Below are 15,295 nucleotides of genomic sequence, written 5' to 3' on the forward strand. Positions count from 1 at the left end.
TGGCATTCTTAGGTGCTATATCAAATGCAAAAAGTATTATATTAAGACAGTAAATGTGGAGTCCTGTAGCTCAGTGGTTAGAGCACTTGCCTCATAAGCGAGAGACCTGAGTTCGATCCCCGGCAAGGCGAAATGTTGGGCAAGTTTTCTTTCTCCAAGCGCCTCTAAGGAATTATTACCCCTGGAAAAGCGACCACCAATTGACTAACAGCCAGGTTCCTACTTACTGCTGGATAAACAGAGGCGTGTGGAGTAAGGAAGCTTGCCCAACATTTTTCCCTGCCGGAATAGAACCCAGGTCGCTCACTTGCGAGGTGAGTCCTCTAACCACTGAGCTACAGGCTCCACAATGAAAATGTTGAATGAAGTCCATCGGTACAGACAGCAATTTGTAATCCAACATTGATGCAGCTTTAGGTAGTATTTGCTAAGCTAATGTGAATGTAAATGTTTCCTGGTGTATTTTCAGTCAAAAAATGAGACTTTGTATGTTTAGAATTTTGAAATTAACTCTTCCATTTGGACAGCATTTTCTCCTTGGGTTCTGGCCAACAATCTCCCAAGTTAAATTGATCGTTCTCTTTATGGGTGTTTGTGGGACATTTCTGTGCGCAACTGGGCTGCCGTGTTCAACAACAAATACGGTCGCTGTATTTTACAATATATTACTGTGAAGCACTTTGAGACATCCTCCTAACATGAAAAGCACTATACCAGATGCAGGATTATTATTTTTATTATTGTTTACATTTGCTGAACACTTGGTGATCTGAGCACTTGATACCTTATAGGAAACTGATTTACCATAATTTCATATAACTAAGACTGTCTGAAATTCCTCTGCCCTGTCAGTTGTTAGATGCGGTCAATGTAAATAAAATAGTTCCATGTAGCAAAGTAGAATTACTATGTTTTGTTTTAAAGTTCTATTAAGGGTCTCAATGTTGCACATTTCGTATTGCTGGAGTCTCGTGTAAAATAGAAACATAGGATTGACTTCAGCTTTCCTGTGTCAAAGGGAAACCTAAAACAGCTGGAGTTCCTGCTCCTATCAGGTGATTCTCCCTAGAAGCTACAATTTGCATTTACATTAATTACATTGAGAGAACATCTCAGAGAACAGGGTGACCAAAAAAATTGTGATAACTACCCTATTTAAAAAAAATCATTATTTCTTTAAGACTTATTAGATATTGCATTGGTATCACGACTTTTTGGTCACTCTGTACACAAGGCTGACTGGGTGTACTACTATTCTGTACTTCATAGTTCCATAGAGTATTTCCACAAAGTTGCATATCTGAGTATATAGACTGCAATTATTGTTGTCTTTACTCAAGTATGAAGAATAGCCCTTGGGCAAAGTGCAGTGGGGTTGTCGTTCCCTGTTCTACAGTTTGCCAGCAAGAGAGTCGGAGGGGAGATTTTTTTTAAAAAAAATGAATGGCTCTTTTAAAACCGTGCATAATTTTAAAACCCTTTTCATCCTGTTTTCCCAGAAAGTGTTGACCTCGTAGAAAATCTACTGTACTTTCCTGTTTGATTTTACAGCCAAGTCGTATGCTAAGCCTTAAATGGAGGATAATGCTCTATACTGCTGTTTGGTTCTGATACAGTGCCTGACCTTGATGACAGAGCACCCTCTGCTGCTCCTGCATGTTATTTTTCTATCCAACATGTACGTAACCAACCTACTGATCTTCCTGAGTGAGCTCATACAATATAAATTTACTCTTATATAGCGCCTTTCACTTCTGGAGGAAGTTCTTAATAAGTGCAGGTTTAGTCAAATTTGTTGGTTTGCAGCAGTGGAACTGAATTGAGATTACACAAACTGAGATCACAGATCACATTTTCCAAAAAAAAGTTGGGGTGATAATTAAATTTTAGGGTTCCAAAAGGCAGGCATTCAGTGTTCATACCAAATTTTGGTTTAAACAATTATCTGCCCGTTTCCTCAATTTGCAAGCCCTGAAATAATTTCCCTTGTTGCTAGAGGAAACGCAACATGGTTTAAATGCATCATTGATTTACTTAAACTTGCTTTACTTACTGACTTTAAATGTTCGGCGCTACTTGTGCAATGAGTTGGATAGCACAGCTCATAAAGTGCTTGTAAATTGTGCATTGAGTGCAAAGTTTTGCTTCTCGTTGGAATTCGTACAGAAGAGGCCTCCCTCTGAGATTGGCTTTCAATGTGTTAATTGTAGTTTCCAGGTTGTGAATATGGAATGTTGAACTCTGTCGTCTATTTCCTGCACCAGGCTTCGCCAACCCATTTTAAAAAAAATTTCACTCCTCCATGACTGTTTCTGGGACACTTAGCTACTGCATTTTGCCCACAAAATTTACAGTCAATTCACTTTACGGATATTCTGTGAAGTGCTTTGAGATGTCTCGAAGATGTGATAAAGCACTCTTATCAAATGCAGGGATTATCATTAATTCTATTATTGCCAGACACCACTGGCTCCGTTTTCGCCACAGATCAGTTTTCTCTAACCTCATTCCAGCTTTTAAATGCCTCCTTGCCCAACCCTACCTTTGCCATTTCCTGCTGTATGTTGCCCCTTTTCCTCTGTCCGATCATCAGCAATGACCTTTCAGCAAAATTCTTCCAAAATCAATCCACAGCCGCTTTGCTTCACACCCTCGAAAACCTTTCATAAAAGATTGTTTAGTTGACTGTAGCTTCAGTATCTCCCTGTTAATTTTTCTTCCATCCTGCTCATCCCATCTCGCTCAGGCTTCCACTCCATCTCTGTAAAGTGCTTTGACATTATCCTTTGTGAAACATGTGATAGAAGTGCAAGATTTTGTTGAATTTGCAATATTTGCAAAATTTTGATTACACATGTGCAAAATTTCCAAACTCTGAAAGAAAATGCCTAACTGCTGGATCAGTAAACCTGCATTTGGTTGTAAACGTACTGACAACTCGAGTATTCTACTATTTAAATTGTAATTTGGAAAAATATTGTTCATTGGTGTTCTGTTAGACTCGTTAGCCCACTCTCTTGACATTCCATCCATTTTGGAATCATTTAGTTTTTATTGGATTCCGGTTTAAAATTGCTTTCCATTAGAGTTTATTTGGGAGCTAACACTAGATTTCATAAACCATTTACCACTGATCCTTTAGGTTCCCACTGTTTAATATCCTGTTTTTCATGGAGCATTTGGCTGCTTAACCAACCTATTGACCTCCCATTCATACCCTGCTAAGCTTTAAATGTAATTTTGCATAAACTGTATATCTTTAAAAATCCTTTCATGGAAAATTGCACTGCAGCTGTGGGTATTGAATTTCAAGCAGCCCTCTTAACTAATTTGTTTTCCTGACAAAGCTGCACCTTAACCTCACCCAAAATCTTTTCCCAGAGATCAGGGGGTGACTATTCCATCCTTTTATCCGCATCCTCATTACTTGTGTTTAAGGTATGGCTTTCACTACAACTGTGCCAAAAGGGTTCCAGCTTATTATTTTTGCACATCAAAATTGTTATGGAAGTTCAAATCTGGTTAAGTAATGTCTCAAAACAGATGTTAGCCAAATATTTAGTCAAAGGTAACATTCATTACTATAGATTTACATGGAGAATTCTTCCTGGGTCAGTTTAAGGGTTGTTCTGCACAGTTCATAGCTGTGTCCTCCAAGATGCTACCCCACCTGAAGCGTGCTTATATAAATGTAAGTTGTTGTTGCGTCCTGACTAACTCCTTTTAAGNAAAAATCTTCATAGAAGCATGGAAGGGATACTTCAGTCTGCAACCTAGAGCTGTCCTCAGATGTTTTGTTTTGCTACAGCTATATCATTTTTGTAGTAAAGTGAGATTTATCATTACAGAAAAATTAAGTGGAATGCTTTTTAAGCCAATAGCATATATCCTCCCTTTCCTCCTGCTTTATCGTCTCTCAGCAGTGAATCCTAACAAGTTTGGCAAGTTAGTCAGTTCAGGCAGCTGGAGCTCCTACTATTTAGTGGCGTCTTTTGCCCCCTCTTCCCAGTCTGCTTCTTAGAGTGTTGTTCTGTCAGTCAGCTAGTGTGAGGAGGATGTTAAAGGAAATGACTTTGCTAGTTGAGTCTTTGAATTGAAGATGTGTTCCTCACACCAATGTGCCCATCTATATCTGCTCCCTGAGGCCTTGAAAGGCGTCCACAAGAGTTTGTCAGTTAAACTGATTGCAAGAAATAAAGGAGCACCTGGTGATACACCTTATATAATAATAATCTTTACATTTGATATAACGCCTTATCAACTCGTTGAGACTTTTCAAAGTGCTTCACAGAATATATTGTAAAGTGGATTGACTACTTTGTGGGCGAAACACAGCAGCCAATTGTCCCACAAACAGTCATGGATTGAGTGACCATTTTAGTTTGAAAGATTATTACCCCTGGAAAGTGATCCGCCAATCAGCCAACACCCTGGCTCCTACTTACTGCTAGATACACAGAGGTGAGTGGAGTAAGGAAACTTGTTGAAGGTTTATCCCCGCCTAGCAGGCAAACCCAGGTCCTCTCGCTTGCGAGGCAAGCATGCTAACCACTACGCTACAGTACTCCACTATGTAAATAGTGTACTGTATATGGGGAATGTCAATGGGACATTAGTTGTTGGTTCATGGTCTTCTAAAAAGGGGAGGTGTCCCTTTAGAAGTCCCTAACAGGCTGATAGAAGTGCAGACTTGATTCTTTGGCATTTAGTGGATGTCATCAATTCTAAGAAGAAGATTCTTAAGTGTGTAAACTTTTTTTCTGTGAGCTTGTGCTGGAAGCTGGCTTCAGATGTACTGTCAAGAATATGATGCTCCTTTAATTAGGAATTGCCATTGCAGAATGTATTCTGGCAAATGAAAGACAATAAAAAGTGGAGCTGACTGCCGCCATATTGAAGACTGACTGTTGAAATTGTATTTTCTGTGAACTGTACTAGAATTTTTCTATTGTAGCCTTCTCTGTTTCTACAGGCACAGTCAGATTTACTGTTCTTCTTTTACACACAGTGAATCACTTTGTGTCCATGTAATCTGATGATCACTTCACAGAATTTCATTAATGGGGTAGTGTTTTCCCATTGGGTGCTCTGTTTGAACCAGTTGCTCTCTGTTATAATAGAAACTATGGGACTGGTTATTGCATCACTTCATAGGCTTTGTTAATGATTTTTTACAAGGTTAACCTTTGGTTCTCTTAAATACACTGAATCCATTCATAGTCTTGGATTTCCATGCTTCCTTGAGTGCTCCATTGAAAGTTGAAGGTGTTATTTCAGGGTTCACACAAGCATACAGTTATATTTTACTGGCAGCTTTCTACTTGTGCATTTCAATTGAAAGCAGTATTTCTGGGTGAATTACATATTGTCTATGAGGTTGAATTTATATTATCTTCAAAACCTCAACAGAAATACAAAGGTTGTGTCTCTTTGATCTCTCTGCAGCCTTCAGCATTGTTAATCACTCCATTCTTTATTGCCTTTCCTCCTTGCTTCACCTCAGCAGGACCCCCTTTCTGGATCTACACTTATCTGTCCCAATGTCTTTACGGTGTCTCCTCTTAACGATTCTCGTCCTTTCTCCATATGGTCACTTGCAATATTCCTCTGGGCTGGATCCTTGTTCTTGTCCTTTCCTTCTTTTGGATGTCCCCCCCCTCAGCGATATCATCTGCAGACATGACGCACACTTCCGTATTTATGTGGATGACACCCAACTTTAATGTGCCTCTAAACTTTAATGTCTCCAGAACAAGTCAATCTTGTCCTGCAAACTGCCTGTCAGACATCACGTCCTGGATAAACAATCTTCTTTCAAATGAATACCAGCAAAACCACATCCATCCTCCACATCTCCTGCCAGCACCCTCTCACATCCGACTGAATGTATCTATTGCCTATATCTGCCTTAGCTGCTCTTGGAGCGTGAGTGACTGAGTCTTCTTCAAAGTTGTTTTTGAGTGAGTAAACATTGAGTAAACATTGTTGCTATCTTTCATTAACACAATAAGCCATACAGACATCAAGGCCAGTAAATGTGTGTGTAGTATCTGGCTGCTGTTCTGGGGAGAGGTACTGAGCAATAACTTCCTCACTCGGGATGTAGATCGGAGCAGATATGGTGAGCAACATGGCCAAGATCAGAGATTGATATTGAAACCTGCCTGGTTTGACTATAATAATAATAATAATCCTTGCATTTGATATAGCGCTTTTCACGTCAGGAGGACGTCCCAAAGCGCTTCACAGAACACACTAAAGTGAATTGACTGTATATTTGTGGGCAAACGCGGCAGCCAATTGCGCACAGCAATGTCCCACAAACAGTCGTAGATTGAAAATGACCAATTTATTATTTTTGGTTTTGGAGGGATTATTATTAGGCGTGTGGAGTAAGGAAACTTGCCCAAGGTTTCGCCCTGACCTGCCTGGAATTGAACCCAGGTGTCTTGCCTGCAAAGCGAATGCTCTAACCACTGAGCTACAGGACTCCACATTAAAGCCTTCATCCTGTGTGAAAATGTACTCCCAAAAGAATGTGTGTAATTTAAAATTATACAGGACATAACTCAGATGCAGAATTTTATTGTCATTCTTAATCTAGGACTAGTTTGCGGTGTATGGTAAAAGACTTAGTCCCCATTAGACAGCTTCAACATCTCCCCTGACATCAGAGCTGAGGCCACGAATCCAGAATATGAGGAACTGTAGCCTGAATCTATGATACAGGGTTTGAATCCTAGGGCAATCTACTGCAGAAACTAAAAGTTAGAAGCAGATGGTGTGGATCATAGTTTCAAAACAATAAAATTCTGCATCTGAGTTATGTCCTGTATAATTTTAAATTACACACATTCTTTTGGGAGTACATTTTCACACAGGATGAAGGCTTTAATGTTTTGAAAAGGCAAAATACTGCAGATGCTGGAAATCTGAAAACAAAAACAGAAGTTACTGAAAACACTCAACAGGTCAGGCAGCATCTATGGAGAAAGGAAAGTGAGTCAATGTTTCAGGTCCACAACCCTTCGTCAAAAGGGTCGTTCTGACAAAGGGTCGTGGATCCAAAACGTTGACTCACTTTCCTTTCTCCATAGATGCTGCCTGACCTGCTGAGTGTTCCCAATTACTTCTGTTGTTTTGTGCTTTAATGTTTTAGTTTAGTTTAATTTCCATTTCCAATACAATACAACATTTGTTAAGGTTTTTTTTTGTCAGCAGGGTCTCTGACATATGCAGAATCCCATCACCATGGTTAAGAGGATCCAAACCAAACTGAGAATTTTGTGCATCCCACCTACACGTATAAATTCCAGAGATAATTATTGGAATGGAAGGCGCATTATTCTCTCCCTCGAGAGACTCTACCTAATTCTGGAAAGTATTAGATGGAAGTTGGAAAGACCCAAGGCTTGGTGTCCCCAGAGTGTGCGTTGGCGTACTGCTGGAGGCTAACCAGCTAAAACAACATAGCTTTTAGCTTGCCATTGATAGCACTATTTGGGATGCTTTCCTGCTACTTGTCCAGCCAGGACCACCCTACCTGTTAAGGCTTTGGCTTGCAGGGTTAACTGGAGCTGAGTGGGAGGATTCTCTGCCCCCAGTGACTGGACACTGGATATTGTGTATGAGTTAAATCTTTACAGAATTAATTTCCTGCATTTTAGAGAACAATTTATGAAAGGATAGCAAAAGGAATAGTCTCTCGAGCATTTAATTAATCCTTGTTCTCCAGTTAATTGTTGATGAACCTGTTTCTTAAATTGACAAAGTAATTTTTGAAGGTAAACAAAGTGGTTTATCAGGCAATTGAGAAGCTGGATCTTCTCACAGAATTTTGGGAACCAATTCTGCAACACAGATAGTTGCAGCACCACCATACTTGGTGATTGCAGTTATGCTCATCTGCTCTGCGTGAAGTGCACAATTGCCGTTGGCAGCCCAAGGAGCAATGAGGAAGTGTTTTACATTTGTTTAAACCATGTCTAAATCTGGAATGAAAACCAAGGTCCCCGTTTAGAGTTCATAATAAATCAGAAGTATAACATTATGCTTCCTGAACGTTGCTAACCTAAAAAGGTCTGATCTGTGCTCAAGACTGCAAATGGTTGAAATATTAATGACCAAACTTTCAGTTAAGCTCAATGCAAAATATAAATAAGTTTTGGACATGTAGCTATAAGATATTTGGAAAAATAGAAACCCATTAGGTTTGAGGGTAGCAGATACTTTTTATCATTATTGCTTAACTTAATAGTTTGGAAAATGTTATGCTAGATCCTTCTGTCAGTTGATGTTTCCTATTTTTGTTGGTAGTGTCACCGGATGCAGAACTGAGTAGTGTAGGAAGTGGTTTGCTGTGTCACTCAGTAAAGTTTTAGATAGGGTGACTACTTTAAGTTTTAAGAGTGCTGTGTTACTAGAAGGATTAGTGTTTTATACAGTAAAGGACTTGGCTGGACAAGGTTAGAGCTGTTCTGATTGTAAGTAGTTTCAAAACTTTCCTATAATATTTATTCTGTTTAATATTACACATTTTAGTATTATAATTTTTTAGTTAATGCTTTAACTCCGCTTCAAAATAATCTAGAAAAATGTGAGTTTTAAATCTGATATTCTATACTGATTCCCTGCCACCATTACTTGTGAGAAAGAACAGTTGAAATCTCAATGAGTGAGTAAGAGAGACTAGACCATCTTGGTGAGGCAGCAGAGTGATATGAAACACCCAATGCCTTATGTGCTAATTCTCCACTCACTGTTCAGTCGTAGTCAGTGGCAGACACTGAGAAGAAGCCAGGCCCATCCCTGAAGGATGGGAGGAAAATAGGACAGGGTAGCCTCAGTCACACTCAAACTCACAGCAGCTGGTTACTAAACCATCTTGGCAGAAGGCTGGAGCAGGATATCTGCTTAACCTTTGCTTCAATGGCAACCGCAATAAATCGCATTTACACAGTGCATTTCACATCAGGAGGATGTCCAAGGCACTGGACTGTTGGAAGTTTTGCAACCGAGCTGGTGAATTGGATTCAGGAGGGGTGGGGACCAAGGCGGATGTGGGTGGGAGAATGACCGAAGGTGCGGTCAAAGAGGAAGGTTTTGATTCGGACTTTTAAGGAGACTTCAAGTAGGTGGAAAGGCACTGCCCTTCCATTGTTATTTCAAAGAAACACTTGAGTTCTGCTTCCGGTTAGTCTGGCTTGTATTTCGTTCCTTATTCAAATTAATTGCTCTGGAATGTTACCCTGCATGAGGGGTACTATATAAATGCAAATTGTCTCATTGTTTTTTAGGAAACATTGCTGGCACAGATTAACTTCTGTGTTTGCCTCCATAAGTCACTTCCATTCCTAATCAACTATATTTTGTAAAACACTTTGAGACATTTATTTTTTACATAGAAAGCACTCTTATTAACTCAACCTCCACCACCGTTTAAACGCTCTGGGAAACCACCCTGCGGGAGGGGTGCCATATAAATGCAAGTCGTTGTATAAATGCAACACTGCTGAAAATAGTAGCAATGGAATTATTTTCGTAACAATTTGTATTTTCTCACCCTCCGCTCAGCAGGGGGAAAACTGTACCTTATCTCATTTCATGTTTCTTATGTTCTGCCAATTGGATGGACACGATTTGATGCTTTCTAGCTCTAGCTTTGAAGATCATTGACTACAGGGAGCTTGACTCCCAATTTGACAAAGTCAGTTTGCCTTTGTACACCAAGAACAGGTGATCTCCAATGGTAATGCCATGACTTTACTAAATTTGATGTTTTGGGGGGGATTTTTAGGAAATTTTCCTATCTGTTTTGATGGCTGTGTTTCATTTTCAACTAATCGTTCTGTACGACAGGAAATTCATATCGCTTCTAATTATAAGAATGCTGCTTCCTTCTGAGAGGATATCCTCTACTGGTGAATTGGATACACGTTGCCTTTGGCACTTTATGTGATGTATGAAAATTTGTAAATTGTATATGTCAATATGGCGTTGTGCAATTTCTTTTCCCAGCCAAATTTCTTTCTTTCATTCCCTCCCCACTACAAAGGTGTTTCGACTTTCATCTTGCTACTGCAGTATAGTTTCACATGTGAATTCCAGTCTCCCATCAAGTGACCATTTGTCAGCCTTGACTGAGTTTTCACAGGATGTTCAACCAGGGAGGGCATCACAGCTGAGCCTAAATCTGTCCTCATTCATCCTCCAAATACCTACTGTTAATCACATTGAAGTTCAAATTGCGTGCTTATACTTGGACTGAGAAACCTAGCAGCAAACAAGCAAACAATAGAGAGGAATAAAATAAACTAAAGATGTCAGGTGTTAATTTAATATATGTGTGACTCGTGTGTAAATTTCTTTTTTTTTAAAAAAGATTTATATTGAGGAAATGGCCCATCAGAATGATTCCTTGAGCATTAGTATAGCCATGTAAAAGTTAATAATACAGCTTTGAAATTTTTCTGGCTGGATTACTCATCTGTGTCTTACAAAACTGGTATTCATAGAGCACCCTTCATATAGAATAACATCACAAAGCTCTTTACAATGGCGAGGATGGACACTGAGCAAGGGAGAGTGTGAGGAGGAGAAGGAGAGGTGACCATTGAAGAGAGATAACTTGCTGTGCATTAGCATACCCTGTGTTTTACATAGGAGCGGAGGATGCTTGTGCATTTCTTAAGGCAAAGTTTGATTGCTGATAGAATCCAATGTGTTCAGAGATTACAATAAAATAATCCTTGTATTTGATATTGTACCTGTTCACGTTGTTGAAATATCCCAAAGTACTTCACAAAACGTACTGTCATTGTAGTGACTGTATTTTGTAGGCAAATGCAGCATCTGATTTGCACATAGCAATACCCGACAAACAGCCATGAAATTAATGACCAATTTTATTTTATTGTTGGCGTGGACCCCAGGAGAAATTCCTTTCCATACGTTTAAGCTACCTTGCTTGAAGTATTGAGATGTGGCTTGTGGAACACTGTAGTTGAATTATAATTTGTGGATTAATTCATGCCAGTGTTCTTGAGTTTGCTTTGAAATATTCAGCTGGTAGTACAGTATTGTATTCTAACAGTATTGGAGAATTTCCTGAGAACTGTTCAATGGCTTCAAAGGAAACAAAACAAATATTTGGTTGATGGTGCTGAAAGCTAAATATTATTCAATGCAAACAAAATTAGCAGTTACAGAAACTTGACACCAGGTCCCTTGTTTTGTTTTCAAACATCAAGGAATACTATGTACACACAAAAATTGGAATGGATCAGCGAACTCACTGTAGGACATGAATTGAAATTGGTAGCTTCCTGCCTCAGTCTTATAACACTTGTTTTTGTGTTTTTTTAACCAGCTATGGCATTGTAGAGCTCTGGAATATTGATGCTATTGTTAAAATTGGATCTAATAAAATCATGTGAATATTTACAATTGACATTCATGCTATATCAAAAGTAAGGATTATTATTAATATTTACAATTAACAAAATACATAGTCAATCCACTTTACAATATATTCTGTGGAGCGCTTTGAGAGGTCTCAATTATGTGATAAAGTGCTATATCAAAAGCAAGGATTATTATTAATATGCGACATTAAAACAACTGCACAGCAAGAGATCTAGCCTGTTCCCCAAAAGTTACTGAATTTGTATAACCAAGGAAGTGTCCCTATTACTATTACTTACTGTAGACCTATTACTGAGACTGTGGAGGTAAGACTTAGCCTTGGGACGTCCCCCTGATGTGAAAGGCGCTAAACAAATGTAATTTTGTTGTTGTTGTACAGCAGCAAAGATAAACTGTATTTGATATACTTTAATCAATGCTAGATTTAAATGTCAGCAGTATAATTAAAAATGTATGTAGGGAGGTGGCACACAGTTTAATCCATTTTATAATGTTTTTTTTATCAACTGTGTATTTGAGCAATGTGCCATATTTAACGTTATTTTAAAGGTGGATCCTTAAGGTTGTGAAACTAGAGTTTTACACTTGTATGAAGTGGGTGTGGAATAAGAGCATTGGAAGGTCTCAAATCTTCTAAAATAGTTGTTTGCCTGTTCTTCCCATGTTGAATCGATGTTCCTGTACTCAAAAGCTTTATTCTAACACAGTGTGTGTTATGTTGAACATGAACAAATTACACAGTCAATCCACTTTATAGTATATTCTGTGAAGCGCTTTGAGATGTCTCAACGATGTGATAAGGCGCTTTAATGAATGCCACGATTCTGATTATTATTATTTGACAAAGCTGGATGAGAGTGAAGGCCCATAGCGTAGCTCATCGGCAAACTTGAGAATATTAGAGAAAAAAATATCGTTCAGAAATAAGTGGTTAAGTTTTTTTTTACCAAAGTTCGGTTTTAAGATTGTAGATTGTGGTAGGAAAGTAAAATAGGGGAGGTAAAGAGTCTCGCAGATGAGATCCCAAAGCAGAATTGATTTCAACACAGTGAGGATTGCAGGGAGGAGGAAGAGCATGTAGGGTAGTGTATTTGGAGCTTGGGAGGAGCAAGAGGAACGTTCACTGATTTATTGACCAGAGTAGTATTCATTTAAAATGAAGAAATTCTAGTTGATTTCAATGGAGAGAGTTTGAAGGCAAAATGATAAAAGGGTCATTCATCAGGACTAAAACCCTTTTTTTCCATTGTGTTCGAACCTCAATCCTGTTCCTTCAGCCACTTTACCGCCTCTTTTAATAGTTTTCAATCACACCTGAAAACTCTTATTTTCGTCCATATCTATGGTCACCTTCCCTTTCTCCCTGACCCAGCATTAAATTCTGCCATTGCTCAACACTACCCCACTAAGGGTGTTAAATAAATGCAAGTTGCTGTTGTTCAGAAGTGTAATAAAAGTCTGTCCTCAGATATGGGTTTTCAAGCGAAAATAATTGTTGTCAAGAAAGAGGAAACTAAGGTTCTTGTAAGCAATTCTAACAATGGAGTAAATGTGAGCATTTTATTTGAGATCAGCAGCAATAGTGAAAGGTTAAGGGTGAACCATCTTACCCACCAGCAAGTGGTGATAGTTGTTGATTCAACACACGAGACAAATGAAGAAAGTAATTCTTTCAAGTATGTAAAGAAACAAGATATTCATCGTCCCACCAAAGGGCTTGAAAAATATCAGCGTATAGTGATTCACTTGTGCCTGTGAGATTTGTGATGGTTTTGTGCACTGTGGGTGTGGAACATGGAATAAGTTGAATCATAAGCAGCAAATCATCAAATAAGAGATCAGTATCTCTAAGTCTCTGACGACAATATTTCTATCTCTAACCCTAAATTAATAATTACCTTCGCAATCAGCCAGAAACACTTCTGCCTCAGCTCTCCCACCACCAGCTCAGGGTCCCAGGCAACTGTGGTTCCTAGTCAACTGTGTGAAACGCTTTGTGACATCCCACAAAATATACAGGCAATTCACATTACAGTATATTCTGTGTCTGTATATATTGTCTTTACTGTGAATTGCACGGTTGCAAGTGTGGCAAAGCCAGGCTTAGAGAGTCATGAAACACCTCATGCAAATGCATGGTCGGTATTACGCAGGTTACGTGACCAACGTCTGCTTTGGAACCCATGCGGATGAACAAAATTGTAGATAAACAGGCAGTGTATTTACACAATTTGAAAAGAGAAGGGAGTTTCTGTTGATGTCCTGGTCAACAATTCCCCTAAATAAAATGGATATTCACCCATGGCTGTTTGTGGGACGTTATTGTGCACAAATTGGCTACCGTGTTTACCCACAAAACTCAGCGATTGCACTTTACAGTATACCGTGTGAAGGCCTTTGTGATAATAATAATAATAATCCTTGCATTAGGTAAAGCGTCGGATCACGTCGGAAGGATTCAAAGATAATGACCAATTTTATTTGAGGGATTGTTGGCCAGGACACCGGGAGGAATTTCCTTCTTTTCGAAAGTCCCATGGCATGTTTATCGTCCACCCGAACAGGCAGACGGGACCTCGGTTTCACACCTCACATGAAGGAAGGATGTCACAAAGCCTCCTGATGTGGAAGGCGCTATACCAAATGTAAGGGGTATTATTTGAAAGGAAAATTCTAAGTAACTATTCTGAAGGTTGAAACGAGCACTTTTGTGAGAATAGCCAGGATTGTAATGGTATATTTTTATTATTTCTTTAAAGGAATAAGAAGAGCATTGATCCTATAAGAATTGTACGTAAAAATAGCAAGCAGCTCTGTAGGTTTCCAATGAACTATCTCTGAAAACAGTACTGTGAAAAGGGCTGAGGCAGTTTTTATTGTGTGCAAAGCAGTAGTAAAAGAGCTGACAAGTTAAACAAAATGTCTCTTAGCTAGGGTTACTGATTTTTAATTGAATTTTATAAAAAATACGTGTTTGCTTGGTGAATTAAGTAAACAATGTAATTAAATACACAATTTGCATAATTTGTTCTGCTCTGTGTAAATATTAGAATGATCCAAAGTAAACCCATTTTCCTGAAGTGTTCTTTCTGTCGAGGCTGTGTGTAAAAAAATCCAAACAGTTGCAGATTCAGTGTCCAGCTGAGAAAATGACTCAATAGGGCTGCGCAAGATGATGGTTTGATGAAATGCCCATAAAAGGAGAAGAACTATTAACCTGGAAAATGTGAACAATTTCTTAGACCAGACTGTGCAGTTTATCATGGATCATTTAATTATCTTTTAAATCCCCAGTATTTACTCAGAAAACAAGCTGCACGCGTGTTTTCTCAACCAGACTTTAAATATAAACTTGCTTATACTGAAACTAAAAGAAGGTGGTGGGGGAATGCTACTTAAAGAATTACATTGGAATTTGTGATGCACGTATGTTATTTCTCACCCCTCCTACACAGTATCCTAACAATGCTTTTTAAATAGTTTGTTTTCCTTCCTTCTATTTTGGCCTTTTTTCCTCATTTTAATTATAATGCTTGATAGTCCCTATACAAAACATGAGCACATTTCTTGAATAGTAAGTCTACCAAGGAGCCTCTGTCACTGACGACATGTACAAGGTCACGGCTTTTCACGGTTGGTGGTTGGAAAATAGAGTATCTCTGGAATTCATAAGGAGGAACTACTCTGTTTAGTGCATTATTACTCCCAACAAACTGAGCTCAAGCTTGGCTTGTATACAACATATTTTGAAGATATCGCAGAGCCAGTTCAGCTGCTGCTTTATCAAATTTGCACCACTTACACAGCAGGATGAACTGTGACAGAACTTATCACTGCAATGTACAAGGCTGTATGTACACCCATTTGTTTT

General features: G+C 38.8%; 1 protein-coding gene and 1 non-coding gene across 3 annotated transcripts in view; both read left to right on the forward strand.

Annotated features, from left to right (window-relative positions):
* LOC103185757 (LIM and senescent cell antigen-like-containing domain protein 1) overlaps positions 1 to 15,295 on the forward strand; it is an 86,437-nt gene that overhangs the window by 20,080 nt on the left and 51,062 nt on the right. Inside the window, exon 1 of one of the 2 annotated variants that reach the window (XM_042333865.1) lies at positions 8,465 to 8,483. The exons of the other annotated variant lie outside the window; for it this stretch is intronic. The gene's annotated coding sequence lies outside the window, so the exon portion shown is untranslated. Of the gene's footprint in view, positions 1 to 8,464; positions 8,484 to 15,295 lie in introns of those variants that run through there. 2 annotated transcript variants of the gene reach the window in all.
* trnam-cau lies at positions 60 to 131 on the forward strand. Its single transcript has one exon. It is a non-coding gene; the product is annotated as a tRNA-Met (tRNA).

This window comes from Callorhinchus milii, unplaced genomic scaffold (assembly GCF_018977255.1).
Source record: "Callorhinchus milii isolate IMCB2004 unplaced genomic scaffold, IMCB_Cmil_1.0 Scaffold4, whole genome shotgun sequence".
Taxonomy (NCBI): domain Eukaryota; kingdom Metazoa; phylum Chordata; class Chondrichthyes; order Chimaeriformes; family Callorhinchidae; genus Callorhinchus; species Callorhinchus milii.